The sequence below is a fragment of the Octopus bimaculoides genome, chromosome 15 (assembly GCF_001194135.2).
Source record: "Octopus bimaculoides isolate UCB-OBI-ISO-001 chromosome 15, ASM119413v2, whole genome shotgun sequence".
In the NCBI taxonomy this organism is placed as follows: Eukaryota; Metazoa; Mollusca; class Cephalopoda; order Octopoda; family Octopodidae; genus Octopus; species Octopus bimaculoides.
The window spans coordinates 1,755,286-1,767,156 of NC_068995.1; the positions used below are offsets into that span (position 1 = coordinate 1,755,286).

General features: G+C 38.8%; 1 protein-coding gene across 2 annotated transcripts in view; it reads left to right on the top strand.

The window, feature by feature from the left end:
- LOC106874118 (rho GTPase-activating protein 6) overlaps nucleotides 1–11,871 on the top strand; it is an 81,179-nt gene that overhangs the window by 1,021 nt on the left and 68,287 nt on the right. The window contains exon 1 of one of the 2 annotated variants that reach the window (XM_014921725.2): nucleotides 9,821–11,028. The exons of the other annotated variant lie outside the window; for it this stretch is intronic. The gene's annotated coding sequence lies outside the window, so the exon portion shown is untranslated. Of the gene's footprint in view, nucleotides 1–9,820; nucleotides 11,029–11,871 lie in introns of those variants that run through there. 2 annotated transcript variants of the gene reach the window in all.

Genomic DNA, 11,871 nt, shown 5'->3' on the forward strand with positions numbered 1-11,871 from the left:
AGGTATGTCGACCTCCCGGCAACACGATCAGGGTGGAATGAGGGTGCGGAGGAGTCGGTTGGAGGTGACAATTGTCAACATACTTTCTCACTCTCATCACCATACGTGTGTGTGTGTGTGTGTGCGCGCGCGTGTGTGTATGTGTGCGTGTATGTGTGTGTGAGTGCTTGTAAGTACATATATGTATTTATTTATGCGCGTTTGTATGTGTATATGCATGTTTTGTATATAGGTATGGTTGTGTGTGTGTATATATGAACTATATATATATATATATATATATATATAGTCGTATATATGCGTGTGTGCATGCGCGCATGCATGTGTGTGTGTGTGTGTGGATAGATGGCTGTGTACGTGCATGAAAGCATGTGCGCATGTATCTATTGTCTATAAGCGAAAGTAGGTCATAGACAAGGGAGATTATATAGACTTGAGCTTTTGAAAGTTATTTCCCTTTAATTGCTGTTGAAATCTTGTGATGAACTTTCGCTTTTTTTTTTCCTGCGCCATCTGTTAGTATCAGATCTTTTACGCACACCGACCAACTCGCATATGCACATACACACATACTCTCAAATATACGTGCACACACATACATATACTCGACACGCATAATCAAGCAGGTTCGCCAGAGATTCGTTTGATTTGTGTGTGCGTTCTTGCGCAAGTGCGTGTGTCTGGCTGTTTGTGGTGAAGTTTATCCCGGCGTAAAAACAAAATCAAAACAAACGATGTTGCTTATAATGTATTTTAGTGTCCAGCCACTTAACAAACATGAGATGGAGAGAGAGAGAGAAAGAGAGAGAGAGAGAGAGAGAAAGAGAGGGAGAGAGAAAGAGAGAGAGAGAGAGGTGAGGAAGGGATCGATAAATTAAGTAAAAAGTAAAGGTTTTGGGTGTTGTACACCTAACCCTTTGAGATAGACCAGGAGTTCATTGCTGTCAACGATGCAGACTGGAGCCACGTGACTTGTCCAAGAAAACAAGAACACAATTTGTGTATGGAGTGGGGATTGAACACGTGATCTTATTATCAAGAGCAAAGTGGTATAAACACGTGAAACAAATGCGCCAGTCAATATGATCACCCAATTTTGTGCTTCCAAATCTAGGATTTGTGGAACCCTGGGGACCTAGAAAGATACTGCTGGGGTTGTGCCAGTCCTGCCACCCCCACCTCGCAGACCCACACACACGTGTCTTGGGGCTGAATACTAATCTCCCTACAAATGTGGTTGTACACTTAGAGACCCAGGGCATCGATTTTGTTATTTTGGGTGGGAGCAAACAATGCTGTTGAGGCAGCCCTATAGTGGTCCCCTGTCAATGAGGTCAAAATTTGTTGAGATGTGTGACCTTTCAAAAGTCAAGGGTCAGTGAGAAAGAATTCTTCAAAATCGTATGGGCCTTTCATAATGAAAAGGTTGAGAACATGGCAGTAAGCATTTGAATGTGGTGTTTCAATTTGGCCAGGACCCAATTGCACACACACACACACATATATATGTGTGTGTGTGTGAATATATATTTATTTCTATACAAATATACCTTTTGACTTACATTGTATGTCATTAATATTGCTTTCACATAGACTCGTTAAGTGATTATTATGGTAATTATCATTAATTCATAAATATTTTCAATGTAATGCTTAGATTATAGCCTTTCCTCACACCTTCACAACATCCTAAAAGAATCACTAAATATGAAAGCTTATATTCTTCATAGAATTTGAACAGCAATTATTAACACATAATAAATGTTTTGTTTTATATATGTTTTTTTTTTAATATATATGTTTCTTTTTTATGTGTTTATCTATAAAGACTGGAATTTACAGCTTTAGTCTTTATGACCGGGAGTTAGTAAATGACCTTTGCACCCTCATAAAAATATTTGTTATATTATTTCATAGGATCAATAATAATAATAATCACCATCATCATCATCATCATCATCATCATCATCATCATCAGTGCCATCATCGTCATTGTTGTCATTGTCGTCATCATCATCACCATCGTCTTTGTCATCGTCGTCGTCATCGCCATCACTTACATGCACACACCACCATTTCCTCTTCCTCTTTGGGTCAAATGGAATTCCTTGGAGCAAATTTTCTGCAGTTTGATGCTCTTCCTGTTGCCTACCCTTCCCTGTTTCTAAACAATGTAACATGCCTGAAACAAGCGAAAGTTGGTGACAGGAAAGGCATCCGGGTATAGAAAATCTGCATCAGTAAACTTCATCAGAGCCAGGCAAATATGGAAAAATGGACGTTGAAGAAATGATGATGATGATGATGAAGGCGATTTTATATTTACCTACCTATGCAAACATATATACACGTGCACACACACACACACACATATACACACATGTACACATGCACATAAAAATATATATCTCTTTTATTCTTTTACTTGTTTCAGTCATTTGACTGTGGCCATGCTGGGGCACCACCTTGAGGAATTCTATTCGAAAACTTGGTACTCATTCTGTCGGTCTCTTTTGCTGAACTACTTAGTTACACACACACAACACACGTGCGCTCACACATACACACACACACACAGACAAACATATATCTTACATGCTTCCATACAGTTTCAATCAATTGGTCAATCTCAAAGTTGCAAAAGAAGACCCTTGTCTAAGTTAGCTCCGAGAGAGATTGAACCTGAAGCCACTTGGTTGGCAAGCCACCTTCCCAGTCATTTCTGAGAGAACATCACTTGTTTAAAGAAGTACAGAACATGTTTGAAGGCAGAACTCTAAAAGACTTCCGGTTTTTTTTTCACTACAAAATTTCTTTCGAAATATACTATTTTTGGTTTAGTTAGTCTTGAAAATTATAATGAAATTAGTAAAATAAACTTTACCATTATTAAGCTGGGCTTTGGAACATAAATAAACAGGAACTTGCATTGGAAACTTTATAATTGAGGTCACTTTATAACAGGAAGTCTTTATCCAAAAAACCAGGAGGGGTTGGCATGGAAAGAGTAAAAATGGACTCTTGTTAGTTTGAAAGAAACCTCATCTGTTTTACGTTGAATATTTTATATCTGAAGGAAGTGTGAGTTCTAGTAAGAAAGAAGTTCAGTTCTCAAGTGAAGCTGGAAGCAGATGCTGCTATGTCTATGAGTTGGAAGCATGTGTGTTCTTCTGGTTGGATATTAAGCATTATTTGGTTCCAACCTCATCTTAATTCCAACCAGCATCGAAGATAAAAAGCAACCCTGACAGTTGCAGACTTGATGCTTCAGCCAACGAAACAATGAATAACAGATGCCGGTTTCTAGATAAAGGGAAGTGGTTGGCCAAACCTGTCTAGAGATAACGGAATATCTTCTGGTGCAAGATAAGGATTCTTCAAGTTGTTTTTGGTAAGGCAAATATTCCTCGCTAAACCTTGTTGCTGTGGTTTTTGTTTTTGTTGTTTTAGTTCTAAGTCATTTCTAATTAAACAGATTTATCCTTAGAAGTGTTCCAGCCATGACTATCGCATCTGTTCCTGCAAACACCATTTTAAACACAGTGGTCACTCACAAATAAAGACCTGGAAGTATGTGCCAAACTTTTGTCTTTCAAATCTTTGGTACACGTAAGCATCTTCTCCGCAGTCCCTCACTTTTAATATAGCCTCCATTTGTGTCATCCTGGATGACACAAACAGGGGCTGAGATAAGGGGCTGCACCAGCATAAGGCTGGGGCTAGTACAGTGGAATTGAGCAACATGAAATGGTGTACTTTGTTCATGGATACAATGACTGCTTGGTCCGGGAAGTGAACTCAAGATCTTATGATCATGATGCCAGTACCTTAACCACTAAGCCACTCGCGTTCACCAATTGCACAGACTTTATTATTCGATGCCATCAAAGATTCCATCTATTTTAAAGATGGTTCCTTGTGATCTAATTTAGCTGCTATTTCTATTTGGCTGACTAACCACATAAATGTCCCCTGATCTTGACTTGGGGTCATGCCTTGATTTTAATCATTAGTTTCACATTGACCCCACATGCTGCTATATACACACACGTACGCACACACACCTATGCATGTGTATATAACAATATATATTATATATATATATATATATATATATATGTGTGTGTGTGTGTGTGTGTGTGTATGTTTATCAAAAATGATCATCCTGAAATACAACAATATATATGCGTGTGTGTGTGTAATATATATATATATATATAAATATACATATATAATATATATATATATAAATATATGTACATACATATATATACATACATATATTTACATATATTTGTACATGTATACACACACACACACACACTGATTTCTAGATTGTGTGATTGATTCCTCGACTTGATTGATTTAAATATCGAATTATTGACACACGTTGATAGAATGAGTTATTGATTCCATGATTGACCTATTGGTTGATCTATTGAACTTTTATTGATTCATAGATTCTATTATTGATTTACATAATAGATTATTGATTCCCTTTGCTGATTCAACTGAAACACCTTTGATCATAGTTCACCTTTAATTAGAGCTTACCTGGTGAAGGGGGGGGGTGTCGCAAAAAGAACAACCACAACATATTATAATATATCATCTTTACAATATGTTGATAATATAGTTTATTATTATTATTATTATTATTATTATTATTATGATTATTACACCATTTCGAGCGTGGCCGCTGCCAGTACCGTCGGACTGGCCCTCGTGCCGGTGGCACGTAAAAGTACTCACTACACTCTCGGAGTGGTTGGCGTTAGGAAGGGCATCCAGCTGTAGAAACTCTGCCAAATCAGATTGGAGCCTGGTGTAGCCATCTGGCTCACCAGTCCTCAGTCAAATCATCCAACCCATGGCAGCATGGAAAGCGGACGTTAAACGATGATGATGATAATTATTATTATTATTATTATTATTATTATTATAACACATTGATAAGATCATATCAATATTCGGTGCCTTGGGCAAAAATCTTCTCTGAAGGGGTGCTGAAAAGTTCCTGGCCTTGGGTAGAAGAAAATACAGGAGGATCAGTTAATTATGATTTTATTCCATGATATTCTCCTCTCAGATTCACACACTTATTGCAGCAGTTCTTCACTTTTCCTAAGTCTTGTATAAAGAACTCAGAAGGTTGGGCCTCCAGCCAGGCCTTTCGTGTTACCCTTAAAGCCAGGAGCTTTTCAGCCACCCCATATATATATATTTGCACAATGATGCCAATGAGAGGAAAGCCCAGAAACAGTAAGCATTCTCTCCTGCTGACCCCATAAGCTTTGCTAGCATCCAGTATGTGGGACTTTCAACTGGTAACACGTGCATCTGCAAGTTGTTTGCAAAAAATCTATACACACACATATATATATACCAAACACACAAACAAGAGAAATAATCCCGAGTGACCACTGGCATGACTTATTTGGTCAACTCAAGAGAGATGAAGAAAGTTATACTAAATACCATACAAAATAAATTTCTCTCTCCCCTTCCTCTCCCTCTCTTTCTCCTTATCCCATCACTCACATAACAAATATATTTTTAGTCTTATGTTCCATATACAAAACCTGTTGACACTAATTTACTTATCTGCCTATCTCTCTATCTCTCTTTCTCTCTCTCTCTCTCTCTCTCTCCCTGTCTCACCACCACCACCACCACCGGCAGACACAACACACATATTATAATATATTTTTAGTCAACTTTCTTATGCTCTATATATTAAATCCAGGATGAAACACCAAGTTAAAAATATTTCTACCTGACTAATCAAATATTTCTGACATGACAAGCTACAACAACAACAACAACAACCATTATTATTATTATTATCATTATTATTATTATTATTATTATTATTATTATTATTATTATTGGCAGAAGTGTTGGCGTGTCAGATGAGATGTCTCACAACATTTCTTCTGACTCTTTATGTCCTGGGTTCAAACGTCACTGAAGTTGACTTTATCTTTCGTCCTTTTGAGGTTGAGAAAAATAGGGACCAGTCAAGCAGTGGGTTCGATATAATCATTTGTCCCCCTTTCCACAGAATTCCAGGTCCTGTGCCTATAACAGAAATGAGTTTTATTGTTATTACTTTTTGTACACAGCAAATCTTCCAGCTTTTTGGGGTTTTTTAAGTTTTGTTTTTTGGGGGGTGGGGGTGAGAGGGGTTTACATAATCTTGGAGATGAAACCAAAAATACTTAGCAAAGTTGGCAGAGAAATTTAAAAAAAACAAAACTGGTTTAATCCTTTTGATAACGCTCTTTCAGTGACTGTTTTTCAGCAGCAGTACCTTCATCATCATCATCAACAACCACAGCGACAGCATCATCATCGTCATCATCATCATCATCACACCAGCAGCGTTTTAATGTCCCCCAACGCCAGACAAGTTTTGACTGTTTCTGTGACAGTAATGTTTGCTTTGCAACTCATGTGTGATGTCAAGACAAGGAGACAGAGACACATACATACACGCACGCACGCACGTACACATGCACACATCCATGCATATGCACATACACATGCATATACATATATATATATATATGCATACAAACATACACACATGTGCACACACACAGATATATACACCCACCACGGGTCTCTTTCCATTTGCTTTTACAAAATCCATTTATTCTTCTACTTGTTTCAGTCATTTGACTGTGGCCATGCTAGAGCACTGCCTTTAGTCGAACAAATCAACCCCAGGACTTATTCTTTGATAGCCTAGTACTTATTCTATTGGTCTATTTTGTCAAACTGCTAAGTTATAAGTATGTAAACACACCAACATCAGTTGTCAAGTGATGGTAGGGGAACAAACAGACACACAAATGTATACATACACATGACGGGCTTCTTTCAGTTTCCGTTTACCAAATCCACTTACAAGTCTTTGGTCAGCCAGTTGGTCAGATCAGCTGCCATAGCTCTATACTTCTGTACACCTTGATTAATATAGCCACTCCATCGACAAATATGCAAGTGCATATTTTTCTAACATATGGATTTTTAGAAGACTATATATGCATATGTATATATATCATCATCATCATCAACATTTAGCATCTGCTTTCCAGGCTGGCATGGGCTAGACAGTTCGACAGCAACTGGTAAGCTGGAGAGCTTCACCAGGTTCCAGTCTGGTTTGGCAGAGTTTCTACGGCTGGATGCCCTTCCTAATGCCAACCACTCCGAGAGTGTTATGCCTTTTATGTGCCAGTTACATGACACCAGCATCAACCACAACTATGATGAGTCTTCTCAATCACAGCATATTGCCAAAGGGCTCGGTCATTTGTCATTTCCTCCATGAGGCCTAACATTTGAAGATCATGCTTCATCACTTTGTTCCATGTCTTCCAGGGTCTACCTCTTCCACAGGTTCCCTCAATTGTTAGAGGTCGGCACTTCTTTACACAGCTGTCGTCGTCCATATGCATCACAGGACCATAGCAGAGAAGTCATCTCCTTTGCACATCACATCTGATGCCTCTTATGCTAAACTTTTCTCTCAAGACGCTTACACTCTGTCGTACATGCACATTGACATTCCACAACCAGCGAAGCATACTGGCTTCATTTCTTTCAAGCCTGCACATGTCCTCAGCAGTCACAGTCCATGTTTCACTGCCATGTAGCATGGCTGTTCCAACACAGACATCATACAATTTGCCTTTTATTCTGAATGAGAGGCCCTTAGTTACCAACAGAAGCAGGAGCTCTCTGAACTTTGCCCAGCCTATTTTTATTATAGTAACTATGATCTTGGAGTCACCACCTCTATTGCTGACTTGGTCACCAAGGTAACAGAAGCTATCAACTACTTCTAAGTATCACCCCCCCCCACTAGCAATTTATGGAGTCTATTTTCTGTACATTTCTAGTGTTTATTGTACCTGTACACCTGCCACACAAAGACTATACACACACATATATATATATACATATATGCATTGACACACACACACACGTATGTATAATACATATATACATGTGTGCGTGTGTGTAAGTATGTATGTATAGTTACATGTTTTTGGAACATTATGCATTAGTAAGTGCACCAGTTTTCAGTGTTGTGCACTCAATGCATTATGTAAACTGATAAGTGCATCACACTCTATTCTGATTTGCATCTTGGCAATATATTCTACCTGAACATGCATTTATATATATATATATATATATATATATATATATATATTTGCATATTTATATATGTATATATGTATACATGTATATATGTATACACACACACACATATATATATATACATGCATGTATATAAAATAAAGATGTGCTTATATATACACATACATTACTTATATATTTATATATACATATATGCATCACACACACGCATACACACGCATACACATACATATATATGTATTTGTTAAATAATTGTAGTTGCATGTTGACGTGTGTGTGTGTTGGAATGTAAGTATTACTCGATCGCTACTGTAGTAGTAGTAGTAGTGGTGGTGGTGGTGGTGGTGGTGATTGGTGGTTAGTATATAGTGTCGCGGTGATTACAATGGCTTCAGTGACAACAGCTACAACAAATTTGATAACAATACTAACAACAACAACAACAACAAGCCTAACCAAGATTAACGACCACCACAACAAGAAGAACAGTGTCACCGATATTAACAATGAAGGCCGTAATGACAACATCGAACATAACAATAACAGTAACATTGTAGACAAGCAGAAATCTTATAAACCATGCGCGCACACACACACACACAAGCACAAGCACAATCATGTGTGTATAGTCATTTTGTCAGACACACATTAATATACACCCACACAAAGTTAAACACGGAAAATTTCTCACACACGCACACAAACGTGTGCGTGTATACAATGAGAGAGAGAGAGAGAGAGAGGGAGGGAGTGACAGATAGAGAGAAACACTGTTTCTTTTTATCTCTCTCTCTCTCTCTCTCTATCAAACCTCTAACTTCTCTTTATCATCTCTCTCTCTCTCACTCTCTGCTGTCGTCTGACTCTCTCCCTCACTACCAAACATATCTATCTTTCCATCTCCACGAAACCTTATCTTCCCCTCTCTTTCTCTTCTCTCTCTCTAACATTCCCGCCCTTTTTTCGTCGACGGTTTTCCCCCTCCGTCTTTCTTATTATCCTCTTTATTTCTAACTCTTTCCCTCTCTCTCTCTCTCTCTTTCTCTTTCCATCTTTTTCTTCCTCTCTCACGTATCTCCTACTCTCCTTTTCATCCACACAGTTTCTGTTTCTCTTTTTTTCCTCCTCTTTCCTCTCTCTCTCTCACTCTCACTTTGCTTTATCACTCTTTCAGCGCGAAATTTCTTCACACATACGATCCTCTCTTTCCTTCCTTTCTTTCTCTCTACGCAATATCATTCCCATTGCCGTTCTCATACAATCTCTTCTCTTCTCTTCATCTCTCACAAACAAACATTGACTCTTCTCTTTCTCTCTCACTAGCTTCTTCATCTTTTCTTTCTCACAACACATGTTCGCTCCCTCTCTATCTCTCATTCTATCTATCTATCTATCTCTAGCTCTCTCTCTCTCTCTCTCTCTCTCTCTCACCTGTCTTACCCACATGCAGGCTCTCCCTCTTCTCTCTCTCTGTTCCCCCTCTTTATATCTATTTCATACATACATAAACACGAGCCAACGTGGTTGTCGTACCTGCATGAAACAGCAGCCAAACCACCCTACAGTATTTTTAAAAGGGATATATTGAATAATGTAGTCTTAGATAACACTGTTTGAATAAAAGTCGGCATGGTCAAGGCTAGAATGCCTCTGGCTGTTATAGATCTGCTCAACCAGGGTTGACCTGGGGCTAAGAAACAACACGCGATCAACCCTCCTCTCTTTCTTTATCATTCATACACACACACACCGATTCCTTCTTTCTTTCTCAACCTCTCCATCATACACACATTTTTCCTTTTTCCTTCTTCTTTCTCTCTCTTTAAATCTTTTATACACATTCACGCAGCCTCCTTCTCCCTTTCTCTCCTTATCTATATATCATTCATACACACACACGCAGACTCTCCCTCTCTCTTTAACTCCGTCATACACGCACAACCTCTCCCTCTCTCATTCACACAGATTCCTCCTCTCTTTATATCTTTCATCATACACGTTCAGTCTCCTCTCTCTCTCTTTATCACACACATCTTCTTTTTCTTTCTCCCGCTCTTTCTTTACCTACCATTCACACTCATACGGACTCTTCCTCTCCGTCTTTATATCTTTCATACACAGACGTTTAGACTCTCCCTCACTCTCTACTTGTATCTATCACACACACACGGCCTCTCCTTCTCTGTCTGTCTGTCTCTCTCTCTCTATCTCTATCTCTCTCTCTGTCTCTCCTTCACCCTCAAGCCAGTCGTTCCCTCAGCACCGCCCGTCTCACCATCTTTGTACATCTCTGCCAGTCACCGAAGCCAGAGATCTTAGCACTGGATGCTGCTGATGTTCTTAATTCTCCCTTGCGATGCTTCAGTTTCAGACTGGCACAAGAAGAGGAACGGAATCTAGTCGCCGCTGGTTGGGTCCTTTACGAAAACAGTCCCCAATTCTCGATTCCTTTCACTAGTTTAAGGACAATCAGATGGAAGGGTGTGACTCTGTAGACCAGTTCTCACTATGATGAAACAGAAAGTCTGCAATCGGCCTTTCCAGTGCTTTCTACAGAATTTCCATTACAACCGCGACAGCAACACAACCACCACCAGCACCACCACCGCCACCAACAACAACAACAACACATCCTCCACTATTACTACTACTACTACTACTACTACTACCACTGCTATTACTACAACTATTAACACCACTGCTGATATCACAACAACTGGCACTTCACTTAACGTTTCTCATACTATAACACCTCCAAGACTGTTGTTCTTTTGGGATGAATTTTACCATTTCGTGTGTGATGCTCTTAAGCCAACATTTGCCAAACAAACAAGGAACTTGCCTCGAAGAAAAGTAAGTTAGCTTCATCCCTTCATTACTTCACTGTATTCTTCAAATTTTTCTTCTTGATGTTTTTCTTCTTCTTTTCCCGTCTTCTCTTATTTTCTTATTCTTCTCTCCTTTTCTTCCTCTGTCTTCTCTCTTTCGTCTTCTTTTATTTTCTTCTTCAGTCAACTCATTCCAATTCCTTCTTCTTTTCTTCCTTCTTCCTCTTCTTCTTCTTCTTCTTCTTCTTCTTCTTCTTCCTTCTTATTTTTCTTTTCTCCTTCCTCCACATCTTCCATCGTCACATTTTTCCTTTTTCTTTTTCTACTTCTTCCTCTTCCATTTTCTCCGATCTAGTTTTTTTGTATCTTTCTTTCATTACCACTATCATCTTCATCCCCATCATCGTCATCGTCGTCGTCGTCTTCATTATCTTCTCGTTCCACTCGTTCTTTCCTTCCTCTTTCCGTCATCTCTCAATGTGTGAAGCACATATATATTCAGAACTATTCCAAGACATTGCTTCCTACTCTTCCACACCACCATCTTGCTAGTCAGACAGTTCGTTGCTCTCCTAACAGTAACCCCCCTCTCTCTCTCCCATACTTCACACACCTACCAATTCCCCGTGTTTATATATATATATATGTGTGTGTGTGTGTGTGTATGTACATATGTGCTTGTATGTGTATGTAGGAAAGAAAAACATTAACGCCAAAACAGTCTCAGCTGCATTCCTGTAATGTATGTACACGCACACACACTGATAGATGTGTGCGTGTGTGTGTGCGTCAGTATATTGATCTGTCACTATCAACTACCTACCAACCTATCTAGACATACATACATATATATATATATATATATATA